The 18,706-nt window shown below is 39.0% G+C and overlaps 1 pseudogene; it reads left to right on the forward strand.

Annotated features, from left to right (window-relative positions):
- LOC122687404 overlaps positions 1–18,706 on the forward strand; it is a 34,941-nt pseudogene that overhangs the window by 686 nt on the left and 15,549 nt on the right.

An 18,706-nucleotide genomic window follows, 5' to 3' on the forward strand; every position in this document is an offset into this window, starting at 1 on the left:
GGGCACCAAGGACGGAGGCTGGCCCTGCCTAGCGTCCCCACCCCTTATTCTTTCTCCGTCGCGTCCGGCCAGTCTTTCTCCCTCTTCTCTACCCGAACGCCCAATTCTTCCCCATTCCCTTTTCGCAACCCGACCCAAGACCCTCAAGTCTGTGGCTCCTGTTCGTGATTCTATTTAACATCTTGTGGGACTTTGTAAAGACTTTCTGATGTATTCTCTCTTTTCTCAATGAAAACTTAAGTCCTCCCAACTTCGGCGATATCCATCCCATCTTCCAATCCTTACCTGTTCAGATGGTACCTAAGAGAAGGAACGAGGTAAGGATCTAGATACACTTCCACTCGTTAGGATAGTTGATACTCGGGACAATTAAGACAGATTTTAGGGTTTGTTATTTAAAATCAAAACTGCTATCGACAGAGTTAGTGTGGCGTTAAGTAATATTCTGTCTAGAGTTGTCCTGATTGAAGTGACCTTATTCTAACTATAATTTGAAAACGATAAGAAAGAAAAAGGTTAGAGGGGGTCTTAAAATAACTGAACGGTGTGAAACGTTACTGCAACGGCTGCAGGGAATAGTTTTGTTGTTGTTGTTGTTTTTACCCAAAGACGATCCCACGGAGCTCTGATTAAGATTCCCACTTTGACACAAAAATGTCTTCAGCTCCCCAGCTTTAACCAACTTCACTTGCATGTTGCCTCTTCTAAGGGAGGATTGGGGGTGGTTCCTGAGACTGTTGGTCAAAAGTTTCAAAGGAGAAAAGAGAAATTCAGACTGTAATTTGTAATGCAAAGATTTGGCAGTTGAGATGGCAGATCCTGCAGGAAAGTTGTCTCCATGGCTACCTCTCCTTCCAACCCCCTCCTGCCCCTGGAATCCTAGTCAACTTTTATAACGTTCAGGGAAAATTCTGAGGACGAAGTGGTTGGGGGTGGGGGTGGGTTGTCATGGAGAAGAGGAGAGAGAGGAGAGGAAATGTTTGATTTTTTTTTTTTTCCTCTAGAATTTTGAGACTGGATGGCTCTAGGTTTTAAAAAAAAAGATTCTGGATAACACTGTGGCTCATTAATCAAGACTGTGTTCTTTAAAGTAGAAAACATTGTGCCGTGAAGATGTTAAAGCCCCACTGGCCCACTTGTTTCATTTAAATGCCAGAGAGTATTTCTTTATTTCATAGAGGATATGTCTTATAGCTCTTCTATTTAAATTTTATTTGGGTTTACTTAATTTCTTTCAAAGTTAGAATAGGTAAGCCTGTGAACTCACCCATATGATGGACATGGCTTTGTAAGTGGAAAGTACTCCCTTTTCAGAATACTCAGATACTGTGAAAGCACAAATTAATGTAAATTAATTGTAGCTTTAAAAACAAAGCTTGTGCATACCTGTGAAAACTGCTCAGCTTGTTGCTATAAGGTAAGCCTCTAAGTGATTTTAAAAAACAGTAGTAGGCTAGTGTAGGGAGACCAAAATTGGACTTCTGTATGATTCTTTTACGATTTACAACATATTTTCGGGTGTATTTCACCTGACCCTTCCATCTATAAATAAGGCCTGTGAATATTCTCCCTGTGATGCCAATGAAGAAGCCAAGACTTAGAGCTCTGAAATAACTGTGTAACATAGCTACTGAACAGAAGAGACAGACTTGAGAATGGTAGATACACCAAATTCAGTTGTTGGGTGCTTAAAAAAAAGTTTGGAATGCACTTTTTACTTTATAATTTATCCATAAGATAGGCCTAACTCAACTTCAGTTTGGTTATTTCCATTTGAGTTTATTGTTCACAACTCAGAAGCAACACATACCTCTGCATTCTGTGTCTGTACATTTCTTACAATGGATAGGAATAAAAGAAGTCGTGAACTAGCCTCAATTTACCAGTCAGGTAAACATGTTGGTATATTTTAAAGAGTTTGTTCTGCTGACTCGAATTGAAGCCGAGAATGCCCTGGACAGAGGGACATTAGGAGAAACCGGTAAGGGGGCAGGTAAGGTACGAAGCATTTAGTGAGGGGGAGTGCTGAGTCGGGAACTAGAAAAAGAGGGTTCATGAGCACAGAATTTACCTTTTTATGTTTGACATGATTGTGAAAATTTTACTTAATTTTGTCTCTCTTTTTTGGCATTCAATAAAGTGATGAGAGAAACCTCAATTTCAGCATTTGCCTATTATTAAGTTTCCATAGATACGAGGTCAGAACACGAATGTAAAGTGCAAGCACATTGGAAGTTTGCTCTTAATGTTTTTATTTCAGACAATTTTATATCAGTTTCCCTGGAAACTGAGAAATACCTGCATTGATATAAAACATTTTGGCTTTTCTGCAATGAAGAATTATTTGGTTACTTAGACAAAACCAAACATAAATGATGCTGTGTGTTTTTCTTCAGAAACCTTTGAGAAGAACATGATTTCTTCAAGCTGTTTCAGTTAACTCCTACGAACCTAGTATAAATATCAGATAGACTCAAAAGAATTTTGTTGCTATCTTGCCTTTAACAGTGTATCTAATGTAACTGATGTTACTGTCAATAATAGAAAATAAGATGCTAAGGTCCTATTATCTGATTTTATTATTATGCATCAGCTTTTCAAACAGCCTTTATATTCTCCTCTTGGGAACTTTGCTCATTCTCTGGTGCAAGCTGCTCTCTCAAGTGATTCCTTCCTTCCATCCTCCAAGGAGTGGGTAGGGAAGGAATTGACAACGTAATGGGGGAAAACCTCTGAGCAACAGGTTTTTCCTCCTTTCAGTAGCTATTATAAACACTTTTTGTTTTTTTTACTTTTTTGATACCAGTAAACATTTGAGGTAAAAGATTTGCAAAATACTAAAAAGTCATTCACTCATACTCAGAATATCCAGAATTTTCATTAATATTTTGGTGTTGGTTCTTCCTGAACCTTTTGTATACGAATAAACAGAATGTTGTGTTTATTGTATGAGATCGTTCTTTGTGTGCCACATTGTAACTTTCTCTTGTAAAGTGAAGACGGGAAGCTCCTGGAACCGTGCTGACACCTGAAGCGTGCCCCAGGATGTATTTCCACGCAGCTGCATGTAGCTGTGCAGTCTGCTTTTTACCACCTGTTTAATGGTTGGAGCATCATTCATTTACCCACCCTTTATGGTTGTCTTTTATAATCTCATTATATTGCTTTAATCTGGGCACAGACATAAAAAGTGATGTATCGTACTTCCCTGTAGAATTCTGGTCTTGTGGCTTTGTCTTTCGACTTAATTAAATTCATAGGGTGAGTCATTTTGTAGTTAAGGTATTTTAACATTAAATGTTCTGTCCCCAAATTAAAGTTACCATTGATTTGTCACTGAACAGTAGATTTCCTCTCTTAGGTTTTTGTGGGTCTTGGTAACCTGTCGGTGTCTTTGAGTCTGAGTAACTAAACTACCGCTCGAAGAGATCTGAAATTAATGCTGGTCTTGGGTGACAGACCCATCAAAGGACAGCATTAGAAGAAATCTTAGATGATGAAGGAAAATTGGGAGAAGCATAAATGATTTGGGGTACACTGAAATGGATGATTATTGGGCACGATTTAGGGGCAGGACAAACAGAGGTTATACTGACAAAACCCAAACCCTAACTCTGGTCTTTACTTCCTAGAGGTCCCTGGGGCCTGTTGACACAGGAATAATGTCAAGTAGCGAAACACTGAGAAGAAAGAAAAGGATGGTCATGGACTGGGGAGGGGGCAGTGTTACTGGGGGTGGTCTCCTTAAGTGACAGTGAGCATCCTAGGAGTGAAGGGGAGCCCTGTGAGGTCCTCAGAAGGAAATATGCTCGGTGTAGGCAGAGGACAGAAAGAGGGTGGCTGCAGCTGAGTGAAAGAATGCCAGGAGGAATATCAGGGGGTTAAGGCCTTGTGTCTAGTAGACCTTGACAAGAAAAAATACGGATTTTAGTCTAATTGTAATGGGAAACCATTGAAAGGTTATATGGAAGGGAATGGTGATAATTCTTAAAGAAGGGGAAGGAGGCGTGGGCAGAGGGGAGGGAGATCAGACGAGCTACTCTCTACTCTAACGTGGGCAGGGGTAGAATGAAGCAGGGAGACAAGCTAGGAGGCTGGTGTAGTCACTCAGCTGAGAGCCAACAGTGGTTTGAACAAAAAAGCAACATTAAGAAGGGCCTAAAATAGGCTGACTTGAAGAAACTGAGTGAATCTAAAAGTAGGCTAACAACAATATGAATGGGATAAGTCACAGAAAAAGAAATGCGGATGGCTTTTAAGCGTATCCTCACACATAAGAGAAATGAAAATACAACTACTGTAGCTTGTGTTGGGAGAAAATTCAGAAACTCGGCACTGCATTCTTTGGTGATACTGAGGAAAGTTACATTCATATATTGCTGGTAAAAATGGGAAATTGGTCAACCCTTGAAGGGGAAGTTGGCACAGTCTCACTTAATCCAGAGATCCTACTAAAGGAATTTATTCTGAAGGTATAGGCTGCATATGTTGCATTATCTTCAGTAGCAAAATACTGGAAATAATTCAGATGTCCAGTAAGGGACTGGTAAACTAGCACATCCAGACACTGAAGAATTAGGGAGCTGTGAAGGAGCTCTCTCCACTGTTAATGACTTCATCTGCAGGGGATGTTAACCTGAAAAAAAATGGGGAGAAAATATACACCAATCTCCATGACAGAAGCAGGAGAAATGATATGTATTTGCTTATTAAAGAAGAAAAAGGAAGAACACTAGGAGAAATGCTTGCCCTTGGGTACTCTTATCCTCTTTCCTTTAGTGGGTGGCCTGACTCAATGACATGAGTTTGCACAAACAGAATCGTGTAGGACTGGGAAGCCTGGCGTGCTGCAGTCCATGGAGTTGCAAAGTCAGACACAACTTAGTGACTGAACAACAACAAAGCACTATCTACTTAAGATGTTATTTGGCTGAGGGTGATAAGTGGACATCAGTTTTCCTATGAAATGCTAAATGTTCACTTTTGGCTTTTGAGTTAATTTGTGAAAGCTGTGATGTATCATTTATTATGCTTTATATAGTATATCCCCTCATGGATTGCAGCCTTGTCATGGTGAAGGGGCTTGTGTAACTCTGTGAAGCTATAGTGTATGGATTGCTCTTGAATTTCATTTGATTCTTATCGTGTTCTGAGTTAGGCAGTGTAGGGATTCTTCTCTGAGGTATAGAATTGTCCAAGGTTTTACTCATTTTTAAAACCTTGATAGATCAGGACTGTAAATTCCATGTACATGACATATAGGGATAAAATTTATTGATGTCATTTTGTGCTCTGCTTTGAAATACTACCTTTTTTCTCGCCCCTTTTAGAAAAATTGTTTATTTTTAGGGTATTAAAGCAATAAAACTTGAAGAGTTAAAACAGTAACATTGTATGATGTGAAATGAAATCACCATAGCTTGCAACCCAGAAAGGTTCCTAAAAGTCCAAGAAGCCCGAGCTAAGTACTCCTTAGAAATACATAAATCCAGGTATACTTACCTGTCTATCATCTCTTGGTCATCATCATTACAGCATTTGATTGAGGATTAAGGTAAGGCAGGACTGAGAACCAAGTTAGAGGCAAGTTGAGAAGCAGTTTGGAAGCCAGGTTGGTCAGAAACTGGGGAAGCAGGTCAGTTGAGGGGGTTGCAGGAGCATGCTGTGTGCCCTCCGTTGAGACAGCCCAGGTCAGCATCTGCTGGCAGGAACCGCTTGGCTAGGGTGTAAAGTGTGGACTCAGATGAAATCACCGGCTGACTGTAAGACATGAAATGTATTATTAGCCATAAAAGTAATATACTGTACTACTAGGGGTGATAGGGCAGTTCAGTAAATGGAGTAAACCTTTAAGTAAACTGGAGCCCAGAAGTTGGCCCAGAAAGTGCTGACAGTCCTGTTTAGTTGCAATATATGAAGTGAAGAAGAACTAAAGAGCCTCTTGATGAAGGTGAAAGTGAAAGAGGAGAGTAAAGAAGTTGGCTTAAAGCTCAACATTCAGAAAACTAAGATCATTGCATACAGTCCCATCACTTCATGGCAAATAGATGTGGAAACAGTGGCTGACTTTATTTTTCTGGGCTCCAAAATCACTGCGGATGGTGATTGCAGCCATGAAATTAAAAGACGCTTGCTCCTTAGAAGAAAAGTTAGGACCAACCTAGACAGCATACTAAAAAGCAGAGATATTACTTTGCCAACAAAGGTCCATCTAGTCAAGGCCATGGTTTTTCAGTGGTCATGTATGGATGTGAGAGTTGGACTATACAGAAAGCTGAGCGCCAAAGAATTGATGCTTTTGAACTGTGGTGTTGGAGAAGGCTCCTGAGAGTCCCTTGAACTGCAAGGAGATCCAACCAGTCCATCCTAAAGGAGATGAGTCCTGGATGTTCATTGGAAGGACTGATGTTGAAGGTGAAACTCCAATACTCTGGCCACCTGATGCAGAGAGCTGACTCATTTGAAAAGACCCTGATGCTGGGCAAGACTGAGGGCAGGCAGAGAAGGGGTCGACAGAGGATGAGATGGTTGGATGGAATCACCGGCACAATGGACATGGGTTTGGGTGGACTCCGGGAGTTGGTGATGGACAGGGAGGCCTGGCATGCTGCGATTCACGGGGTCGCAAAGAGTCGGACTCGACTGAACTGAACTGAACTGAAGTCAGTATGTTGGCATTAGTCTCCTCCTGTCAGATGATTTCTTGATCACTACCCTCTCTCTGATATTTTGACAGGGAAAAATCATTTATTGACAGTTTGACAGCATAATTTTAACACTTTTAGGCTTCAGTAATGCATCTTGTTTGTCCTCAGTTGCCTTTATTTTCATATTTTTAACATCTGCAATTGAGATGGATCTCACGATTGATAGAATGTTAGGTTGGAGGAAAAGTAATGTTCAGTGACCTGGTATTTTACGGGTTTCCTCCTGGGAGTGTTTATATTAAGACCCGAATTTAAATTTTTTTTAGTCATCCTTTTTCCACATAAGTCTATCATGCTGTCCAATAAGTTGCAATTTAAATTGGTAATATAAAAGTGATGGGTCTTAAAATATAACTTTAATCATAACCCCTAATCATAAGCTCAAGAATATTTCTCCTGGGTTAAAACATTCTTAAAGATTGCTAGAGAAGTAATTTTAGGAAGAATTCACATATAAAATGCACAGTAATTTCTCAAAATACCTCTAACATTACTGTGTGTGCTTGTGGGAGAGGGGATGAGGGGAAGTATGGGTGGTAATGCTTTGCTTCAGAGTTGACAGTCTTACCTTTGTGACAGTGAAGAGTACGGTAGATTTTTTTCATCGTCTCCTTAGACTCTTGGCAAAACAGTTAATGGAGTGTGCAGAAATATTGTGTGTATGTGTGAGTTTACTGTCTAATGGCTTACCTGTCAAGTCTATTATAAAATAGTGATGTAGTTTTCACTGGCAAAAAGTGCATGTTGTGTAGAAAATTGTTATATAGGCTGTGAACAGAAGATTAATATTTTCTGAAAACCTCATGCAAATTGACAGCAGTAAGGCCCTGGTATGTTTAGTATGTATGAATGATAGGCAGCTCACCAAAGTGGAAATGATGCTGATAATTATGGGAAAGTAGTAAAATCTGTGAAACCGAAAGAAATACAGATTAGATCTACAGTGCTGTTCCTTATTTATATTAGTAGGACTTCCCCCCCCCCCCCCCCCCGCACCTCTCAACTGTACAGAGCAGGGGTCGGAACTAAAACTGTCATGATTGGTAGTATTATACATTAATGTGGCCCCACCTTCTTCAGGAAGCAGTTTAGCACTGTACCTTGAGCCATGAAAATGATCTAACCTTTTGGCTTAGACATCCCACTTTTGAAGATCTTTGCTAAGGAGATAAAACCATTATTTATTTAAAAAGCTGTATAACAATAGATGAAAAGTTTCCTCATCAAAGAATAGAACGTTGTAAGTACCTAAACCCCAGCAATAGGAGATTGGCTAAGTCCAGCACAGGAATAACGCTTGATGGGCTGTTGTGTATTCATTAAACAGTAAATATGCAACAGTCAGATGTAGAAGGGTTGTTAGTAACAAGAAGACATAAATTATACACTAATTAGAGCTTTTTCTAATGTATAAGGAAAACAACTAAAAGTAAGGGTTGTAAGTCTGTGGGTTAATTTTTAAATAGGGTCATTTTGGCTTATGCAAATTTTTGTTCATGACATTTGTTAAAGGAATGAGCAAGTGACTTTTACCTTTCCCCACCTTCATGGTGATCATCAGTACTGCTGGTTAACCAGGTCTCTTTCAGTTGCAAGTTTGAGAAAATGTCTCAGAATAGCTTAAATTAAAAAATATATATATTGACTTTTATATAACTGGAGTTGAATGAGTAAATGAAGCAGTACTTGACCCAGGAGTTCAATGACCTCACAGCCTATCAGTTCTGCTGTCCTCTATTGATCTCTCCTGAAAAGCCTTTCCCCTCATGATGGCAAGAGGAGGGTCCAGCAGCCCCAGACTAGCTAAGGGTCCTAGGGCACCGCTCTGCCTTCTTCTGCTTCTTGGGAAGTTCCAGGAAAGCTGTGATCTATCAGTCAGTTCTGGGTCATGTGCCCACCCTTGAAACCTCTAGGGTAGGGTAGGGGGAGTGCCAGCTCTTTTCTGATCACTTGGGCAAGTTTACTTTTTTCCTGCATGTTGTCATTTCTTTTATCCCAGCCTTCTTGCTTTCTGTATATAGATCCGTAGTAGCACATCATAGCATACCTGTGACACACCCTGGTTTGGCAGGGTGTGTGTGTGTGTGTGTGTGTGTGTGTGTTAAAGCTTGCTTCTCTTTGATCCTGACACTTATTTTTCCTGGACTTCCATTGACTCTTGTTAAATTTTACCATTCCATAAACCCTGATGAAAAATATGGCTACTTTGCAAGCATTTCTGCTTATTTTTTAGATTCCAGTGTAGTCTGTTTACTTTCTGGTACAAGTAAGTAGTCATGAATCCTTTCAGAAGCCTTAGGTCGAAAGTCTGTGCCTGTCAACTTTGTGTATAACTGAAATAATTTATTTTCCCAGTGTCCCACTTTTCAAATCTGTAGGGGGGAAAAAACTTTAAAATAATTTTATGGGTCTTTTACATAAAACTGTTGAGGAGAATATTTTCTCCAAAAACAGCTTAATAAACTCCAAATGCAGTGAAGGAATTTTCACGAAGAACAAAGCAGTCGGTTTAGCTATGTAAATTTCTAGTGCTGGCAGTAACAATGAAATTCCCATTAAACCAGGAAGTCCCAAATTACTGTTCATGCAAAATTCTTTCTTTGGGGATGAAAAGGATTCTAGGTAGATAACATTTGTGAAATGCTGGGTCAGACAGAATTCACTATGGGACTGGTTAGTTTTTATTTATTTATTTTTTCATTTATTTTTATTAGTTGGAGGCTAATTACTTTACAATAGTGTAGTAGGTTTTGCCATACGGGATGGGGAACACATGGTTAGTTTTTAATATATCAATGTATATATTCTTTTGATTCTCAGCGATAATGTGTAAATCACGTTGACCACCAAAGTCCCCTTTAAAAATAGGCCAATTATTACGTGGTTTGGGAAATACTGCCTTAACTGTTGCTCTTTAAAAATCTTGGTCCAGTTTCTTAAAAGATTGTTTAATTGGTTTGAGGTGAACTGCACTAAGTAACTGCCCATAGGGCTTTTAGGTTTGTTTTAAACAACAATCTTACTGTCCAGCATGGCAGCTTGTGCTTGCTTGATATTTCTGCCTAAATAGAAGACTGTCCCACCTTGGTGCAAGGTGAGCTGCCAGCAGACCCAGCTTTTTTATGTAGGTATGGGCAAAATTTTTTTCAAGCAGCCCTTTGATGTGCTCCAGGAAGTAAGTACTCTTACTGAAGCCCTCTATTAATCATGCAGCATGAAAGGAAGAAGTGAGAGTTTAGCTTTGGAAATAGAGGGCAAAGTTAAAACTCACTATCCTGGAAGTGTTCCTGTGGATCAGAACATTGAACTCTTATGTAATCCTCTTAAATCTGCCATGATGAATAGCCCCTAGATAAACGGCAGCCAACTAAAGGAGTTCGTTTGTTGAGTGTAGTTGGAATTAGCCATTAGATTGTCTGAAGAACGTTTGCCAAAGCAGCTCATTTGGTTATAGCATATTTGATTGATTGATCTGGTATCTGATAGTAATTGACTACAGCATAACTTGCTTCTTGAGACTTCCTGAAATGTGCTAGTAATATCAGCTTAAAGAGAGGTGACTGAATTTTTAATCAATACATAGGAGGGGAATCACATACATGATTCGCCTAGAAGTGGCATAGATTAGGTGCAAGTTAAAAAAAAAAAAAAGCCTAAGACATAGCTCTGGTTTTATTCCACACATATGGAGAATTTCTACAATTTTTCTGTTTCCCAATAGAATTTTTGTCTTGTTGCCTTTACTACAGTTTCCTTCTTGTCATTACTAAACGCTCTTCTTAAGACTATTAAACTTGATTAAAATCAGCGTGTAGCTGTTTTAAAAGTCATGTCTTTTTCTACTCAACTAAATTGTCACACCTTTTTCTCTTTTTCCTGTGCAGAGTTAGCTTTGGAATCAAACCCTTCTGACCACCCAAAGGCAAGCACAATTTTCCTGAGCAAATCTCAAACGGACGGTAAGACAGTGTTTTCCCCCCCTGAGAAAAAGATTGAAAACTGTTTTTGTTTTGTGTATTATAGGAAGATACAGAAAAGCACTTAGAATGGTTTAAATATTTTTTTTTCATATGTGATAATACTTTAATATGTGATGTTTTATTTTAATATGTGATGATACATTTTTCATTTAGGTGTCACTGTTTTAATGAGGAGAAACACCCAGACCATCTGTTTATACACTTTGCTATTTCTTTATCGACAGTCAGCTTGGCACATGATTTAGTTGTGGTCTGTTTTTCCATGCTGCTTTGTCCTTTTCCTTTCGCTCCAAGAGCACATGAGTTAAAGATGAATGATATGGTTTAGGTCACAGTTAGGTCTTCATAATCAGTTATGTACGGGAGTCGAGGCTTGTGATTTCGGCACCATTTTGCACAGTGCTCAACCGGGTGAACCTCTCTCACATCCAGATTCATGTGAATTTTTAAGTTCTTTTAAAAGTTCTTTCATCCTGATGTAGTGCTGGGTCAGGGTAATCAGACCAATGTGCCTGCCATATGGGATTTTCCAGAAGGTCATCCTCAGTGTGGGAAACCTTGTGTGAATCTCCAGTGTCCTGCTTGTTTTAAGATGAGAATCAGCAGTTTTTGCACTCCGGCTTGTCTTGCCTGCTTGTCTTCCTTAATATATGTTAAATCCTAGTTTATTTGCTAAAAAGCCATATATGATCAGGTTTTTCGGTTGTTCATGAGAGCAGGAATACCAGAAGTGAACGTTCTATAATATTTGAAGTAATGCAGCACAGTAAAAAATAGAGGGTTCTTTTCCTCTTTTATTTTCATTAGATTACTGGTTTTTATCAAAGGGTCTGTCTCAGGAACAGCCAGACGGAAGAGGGCCAGGCATGGGGGCAGGGCCCAGAGTGTACCACATGTTCTCCAACCTGGGAGCTCCTGGGGTTTCCAGTTTGCATGTTCTTAAAGTGTGTGTACTTTGCCTTGAGGCAATTATTTTTAGTTAGGATTACTGTATTTCTCAGTCTTTTCCAGACTCGTGAGCTGCTCACACTGTAGAGAGACGGTGGAGAGAGGAGAAGAAACACTGTCCCGTGCCCCTGCCTCTCCTCAGTCTGAAGGACTTCGTGCTTGTGATGCCGTGGGAAAGCGTGTGGCCTGAGACCCTCTTTGAGCTTATATTCTTCCGGCCTTTGTTGGAGCAAAACAGTTCTGTGTGCTGTCGATGTATGTTCAGTGAGGTCCGCACGTATGTTAAAATTTATAGATTACTTTCCAGTGTGTAAAGAACCTGTATTTTTTAAGTTGGGTGTTTGAGTAGGTGACCAATAAGGGGTTCAGGATGCTTCCAGAGACCCGGGTGCTTGACCAGAAACTGGAACTTGGAGTTGTCATCTGTTAATCCTGGTGACTGAAGTACATGTAGAACTAGAAAATACTACATACTGTGCAGCTGGTAAATTTTTTTATCAGCTAAATATCTCACCTGGCCTAATTTGCTTTGTCCTTTTCTTTTGTAAATGGAGAGTCTTTGATTTGTACCTAATACAGAGTATCTGTTAGTATTAGTCAAATAGTAAAACTAAGTTTTTAGATATTATTTATAGGATTCATTTTGCTGGGTGGTTTAAATTATATATTTTGTTGGAAATTATTTTAAAAAACAGAATGAAATTTTAACTCATTGTGTATATTGGTAATCCATCAGATAATTAGTGACTTATTTTTCTATGGTAGTTTTATCAGAATTCATCAGTTAGTTTTTTTTTATTCTTAGTGCGAGAAAAGAGGAAGAGCAACCATTTAAACCATGTAAGTAAATAGTTGAAAAGTTAAGAAATCAATAGTTTGATTCATTAAAAGCATGTCTGCCATGATTCCTAAAAAGTATGATGGATCCAATACTGTTAGCATTAACCTCTTATTTATAAAATTTCTGAATCTCTAGTTCCTAATTATCAAGTATATTCAGAAAGGTTTTTGACTTAGTAGTACCCTTTTTTTTTAAGGGTCCTGACATTTAAGTTAAATTTCAATAATATGGTTATAGCATGAAGATCTACCTTCAATTCTTTTGCCTTAAATTTTTCATCTTAGTTTTTAACCAAAGTAATAAAAGTGTAATAGGTAATTTAATCTTTAGCGCCGCCCATTGGCGTCTTGGCACAACAGGTGAGAGCGTAACCTCCTCGTCCACCGGGATTTTATTTCCCTCCTTCTGTTCCCTTTGCGTGCATCAGTTTTTATTAAATCGGAATCACTGTTCACATTATTATGACTAAGCAAGTATTGTTCATTGCTGAGCCATATAGTTCTCTGTGCCACCTCCTTAGACACCTTTCATTCTTTTTCTTCAATATTAATGAAATCTGAGCACTTCTACACTTCTCAGGATAATCCAGTTCTGCTTTTTCTAGCAAACATGATCTCACACAGCCCAACATAGTTGAGTAACTCCCTGGCCAGTCTCCCTGCTTTCACATTCTTCATTTTTTTTCTGTGGAATTAATTTCCTGACTATATTCACTTGCCTGTTTTCTAACAGCTATTTTTTCCCCCAAATGTTGTAACATTTGTCACATGCCTGTCAAAAATATTTACCATCCACAAAACCACATCTGTTCCATTTCTTCTTGGAGACACTGTTCGCCAACCTTTTGTCTTCCTACCCCCTACATACTAATGATTCCTGGACTGGCTCTGTGCCTGTTTTCCTGGGATATCTGTGTGAAGTCACCTGGGATCTCACATCACTGCTCTCTCGTGTTGGATCCCCTATGTCCTAGATTCGGTTTCCCTCTGTCTTGTTTTACTGGAGCACATTTTCCTGGAAAAAGGCACATGAGCAAAAATTTTATAAAGACCTAGCCTCTGTGTAACTGCTTCTATTTGATACAGTGTAGAATTCTAGGTGGAAACTAATTTTTGCAGTTTTAGAGACATTTCCCTCTTGCCTTCTCATTTACAGTGTTGCTCTTAAATCTGTTGAATTTGATACATTGTATATTACCAAGTTAGTCTTTTCTCATTCCTTCCTCCTGTGGAACCTTGTAGTACCCTCTGTCTTTGTGGGGTTTTGAAATTTCATAACATGGTTTGGTATAGACCTTGTCACGCTATTGGGGCATTTAAACATGCAGAACATCTTTTCTTCTAGTGAATTTTTTTGTGTGCTGCTTTGGTATTTTCTATTTTTTTCTTTTGGATTCCTGTTAGATGTTGAAAATTTTAGAGCAATATTTCTGCACAAATTTTTTTCCCCTTCTGTTTTCCATTTTGTCTTCTTGTCCTACTTCATGGAGGTTTCCTTGACTCTGCTCTAATCCTTCTATTGAATATATTGTTTTGTCTACCTTATTTTTTAGAGTTCTCTTCCATCCTTTCATTCTTTTTTTCACTGATGCAATTTCTCATCTTTCTGTAGATGTTGAAGATTTTTTTTTGCGTTTTTATTTGCTCCTGGATTTTTATCATTCCCATCAGTTCCTTCTCCCTGCTTTGATCTGTGACTTCTTGGGGGTTTCCCTCAAACATGTGATGGTCCCTTGCTGTATGTTAAGATGTAATTGGAAGCACCACTTTGCTAACTGATAGACCTCACTGCACGGATTTGGCGACCACGTCTCTGAATTTTGAACCTGCCTTGGGTTCTGTAAGCCAGATTGGTTTTGTTGTTCCTGGCCCAGTCACTCTGTAGTTCCAAGGTTGTGCTTCCTCTGTTATGCCATGTCAGTTACTACTCCTTTATCTCATTTTTTCATCTTTCAAACATCAAAAATCATCTGCAGTTTATCCTGTCTTGGGTACAGCTTTTTTAAAAAAATACTTTTAATTCTAATGAGATGATATCTCTGAAAGAAGGTGGGAAAAGAAGTAGATTTGTGGTTGGTCCACTCAAAGTTGGATTTATACTCTGAATGTAAATTCTCAGTTTAAAAGTTTTAATTCAGTATAGTTAATGATGCTGATTCAGACAATACTTTCTATTATACCTACAATTAGAATACTGCACATCTCTACTAAGGCCTTGATAAGAATCCTGTTCAGACTACTCATCCTGCCACGTTGGCCATTAATGTGCAGTAATGTGGATGGAGTGGTTTACACTCAGGCACTTCTTGTTATTGTTGCTAAGTCAGACATGACTCTTCTGCAACCCCAGGGACTGTATCCCACCAGGCTCCCCTGTTCATGGACTTTTCCAGGCAAGAATACTGGAGTGGGTTGCTATTTCCTTCTTCAGGGGATCTTCCTGATTGAGGGATCAAACCTGCGTCTCCTGCATTGGCAGGTGGATTCTTCACCCACTGAGCCACCAGGGAAGCCCCAGGCTAATGCATAGAAGATTACAAAATTTTAAGTTAAAGTCTTAATAATTATTAAGAAACACATCTAAAGCTTGTGGAAAGGGGAAGAAAAAAGTGAATTTCAGCTTAATTTTTTTGATGGGTTAAACTCAGAGGCAGTAGGCAGGATGGGAAGATTCACTTGGGTGGAGGCAGAATTTCAACAGGTGCTTGACTTTTAATGATAAGTTTTGGGGGGGATTGTTACTTATTAGTCTTCCAGTATGATGATTTTCTAGTCTTTGCCATTAAACCTGAAGTCTACTAAATAAGCCTTTTCCCTTCTTGTAAAGATTGTAGAAGTCCATCTGTTCTGTCCTTAGCTCTGAATGAAGGTAGATACTCTTCTTCATTGAACATTAAACTATCAGTGAGTGGGTTCTGCTGTTTGATTTTTGTATTTGCATTTTATATCATTAATCTTTGTCAGTGTAGTTTATTGAGGTTTTGAGCCAGTGATGATAAGGCTTTAATCATAAAGGACAGTTACCTTAAATTTTAAAGTGAGATGAGGGGAAAGTAACCTGTTGGCAGCTAGTACATCCAGGCTTTGCTCAGGGGCTTTAATTCTGCCATCCTTTAGTGAATAGTAGATGCCAAAAGTTTGAATCGCTTCAGGAGTAGGCCTGGAGAAGTGTTCACTATTTCTTTGGTAGGATCTAGCCAGTAGTCTGTAGGTTACTGATAGACCAAATGAGCACCCATAGTCTGTAGGGCTACGTCTGATTAAACTTCTTAAACGTTTCAGCACTAATATTTCCAAAGATAAACAGATATAATTCATAATAAAGAAAAAGTTTTAATAGAGAAAAACGGGATAAATGTTAGCCAAAGCCAAAGCTCTACAAACTAGTCTATATTTTGGTGCATTTTCTCACTATTTTTATTCCCCTCATAGGTAGATTTTATAGTCAGAACTGACTTTTACTGTGTGTAATGTGTCATACTCTTAATAGTGGTGACCTTTTAAAAGATAACTTCATTTAGAATATAACTATTTGAATGAACAGTTTTCATGCTGTGTCTCTTTTGAGATTCTAAAATTACACATTAACCAGATGGCTTAAGGAATATATGAGTTTCAGTTGAAATCATTTCTAGCTTGAAGGAGAAATTCTTCCAAATAGTGGTGCATTTCAGGTGTGTTATGTGTAGAACTTTTTGTTAATAAGGAGTAAGTGGCCTTGCCATAAAATACGTGAAACAAGCAAAACGGTGGCTTATACACCCATTTGGATAGTTCTTATTATTGGCTACTGGCAATGTTTATTTAAATGCTCTGTATTTTAAAAAAACATTGACTAGATTTTCTCCTTGTTTCACCTTTGATGCGTTTGTGGAGGACACGGATAGAGTGTGACAGCGTGGTGAAAACTACTTTATTTTAATAGAAGGAAGGAAGGCTCATCTGAATTAGTAAACAAAAACCAAGAAAACCAAGTGTTAAAACTGCTTGTGTTCTGTGGTATTAAAGAATGCTATTACTCAGAGCTACTGACAGTGACTGGGATTTGATTACTGGCCTTTACTTAAAGGAAGAGAATTGTCCTCACATAGTTCAGGCTGTTTTAGTATTTGACTATGGCTGTGTTTTGGGCTCTTCACAAATAAATGGATACTTCTAAAGTGTTTTAAAGATAGCTTATTCTCTAGAGGGTCTGACAAAGCTCTTTGTCACCTACCCAGCACCACTGCAGATAGTTTGAATGTGTATCATTAGCATGATTTACCTTCCAGTTGTAATCGATCTTAAATAATTGGTCAAATGCTTCTTGATTCCTAATTTGTCCCAGATTCTGTTCTCAGCAGCTGGAGGAGGAGCAGTAAGAATCTGTCACCTGGAGGAGCTTGCTTGCTTACTTAGGAGGGGGACACCAGGCAAGCAGTTGAGACCATGTAACAGGTGGTGAAACAGAGGTGTAAGTGTGCAGAAAGGTAGAAGTTTGGTTGTGTGGCTGCTGGCTGAGGTTTGCTGGAGGTCGATGGGGTCAAGCTTGCTGGGACAAGGAGGAGGAAGAAGCCACTGCAGGCAGAGAGCAGCATGCGCAAGGCAGCAGAGTGCCATGATGAGTGGCAGATAACATGTAGAGTAGAATTGATAAAACTGTGAGATGAGTGGAAAGTATTCTCTGAGGCTCTCCCTTGTGTAATATAGTGGCAGTCTTACTTAACCGTGAAATTCTCAGAGCTGCTTTGTCTGTTTCTTGGCTGTGAGAGAATCTTAAAGCTATACCCTTTCATCCTCCAGATCAGGAAACTGAGGCTCAAAGAGCTCTATGGGCTTCAGGTCACTAGTGATCGAGCAGCCCTGGCATGCCCAGCCTCTGATTCAAAGACGCTTGGTTCCTCACACTGTCTCCCAAACTAATACATTTATGATTGGCGTTCATTGACTGCAATGAAATGCTCTCACATCGATATTATATAAAGCATTGCATTTTATTGTAGTGAATGAATAGAAATAGGAATCTCCGCTGCATTTCATTGCTTAAGGAAGAAACACTGAAGTCTTACTGAAAGCTTTCTCATTACTATAAAGGCAATTTATAACAGGTGCTTTGCAGGTTCATTTGTGGGTCCTTTTTCAAGAGCAGCAGTTTATACCACATTTCTCAGATCTTGCCTGTGGAAGTGAGAGTACAGAGGTTTCCCATGGAGCTGCCCGTGATGCAACACTCAGCAGTTCATGGAGTATAAGGAAAATCTTAATGCTTCATCGTTTGACATTTTAACCAAGGAAAAAACACACTTTTATAGGTTTAACTTACTGTGACATTTTCTTCTATCTCCCTTCCCCTTCAGGTATCTCCAGGGCAGCTTACTAAAAAGTGTAGCTCATGCCCAGCCATATTTCTAGATGACAGCACAGTCAGCCAGCCTAATCTTAGAACCACAATAAAACGGTGAGTACAACTAGGTTGCCAAGGCTGAGTGGCAGACCCCCTTCATGCTGAAAGCATCCTCGCCATACATAATTTCATTCGTTTGGTTTGTCCTTTTCAGTGATCAGGTTAAGAAACTGGTGTCAACTCTATGTTGGTTTCAAGGACCTCAATATGAGTCTTCAGTTTCCATGTTAATCATAGAGTACATGATAGAAGGGAAAGTCAGTTAGCAAGTGAGAAATCCCAGGAAAAATGTAAACCTCATTTGATTCATTTCTATTGTTAAGACAGTGTTGAACATAATGAGAAACAGAGGTACCTGTGTATTGTATGTTTCTAGAAAAAAATTATTTCTTTATGAGTTGGGAGAGTCCTACAACTATGTATACTAGTTTGGAAGCTACCATTAGAAGAAGGAGCAGCTTGTCCCCTACTGGCACCGTAGTGAATCTGCAGTTAAATTTAACTGGACTTGGTCAGATTCATCCCACCGTGCATTTTTTTCCTGCAATATTTCTGTAGGAAATTTTACTTCTCCTTCCTCTCCCCCAAAGAGGGGGAAAATATATCAAAAGCGTTTTAAGGGGCATACTCTCAAGCTTAATTTCTCCATAGATGAAATTTGTTCAACTGAGATTTTAACTTAATAGACACATTTAGTTTTTGTTTTTGTTTTTGTTTAATTTTTGTTTATATATGTGTATCTCTAACACACTGTATCAATCAAAGCAGAGAAGAAAAAAAGAGATGAAGTTTCAGAAACAAGGCTGTGGCCAGGCTTATATTTAAGAAGACACGAACAGTGTTACGAT

Source organism: Cervus elaphus, chromosome 31 (genome assembly GCF_910594005.1).
Source record: "Cervus elaphus chromosome 31, mCerEla1.1, whole genome shotgun sequence".
NCBI lineage: Eukaryota > Metazoa > Chordata > Mammalia > Artiodactyla > Cervidae > Cervus > Cervus elaphus.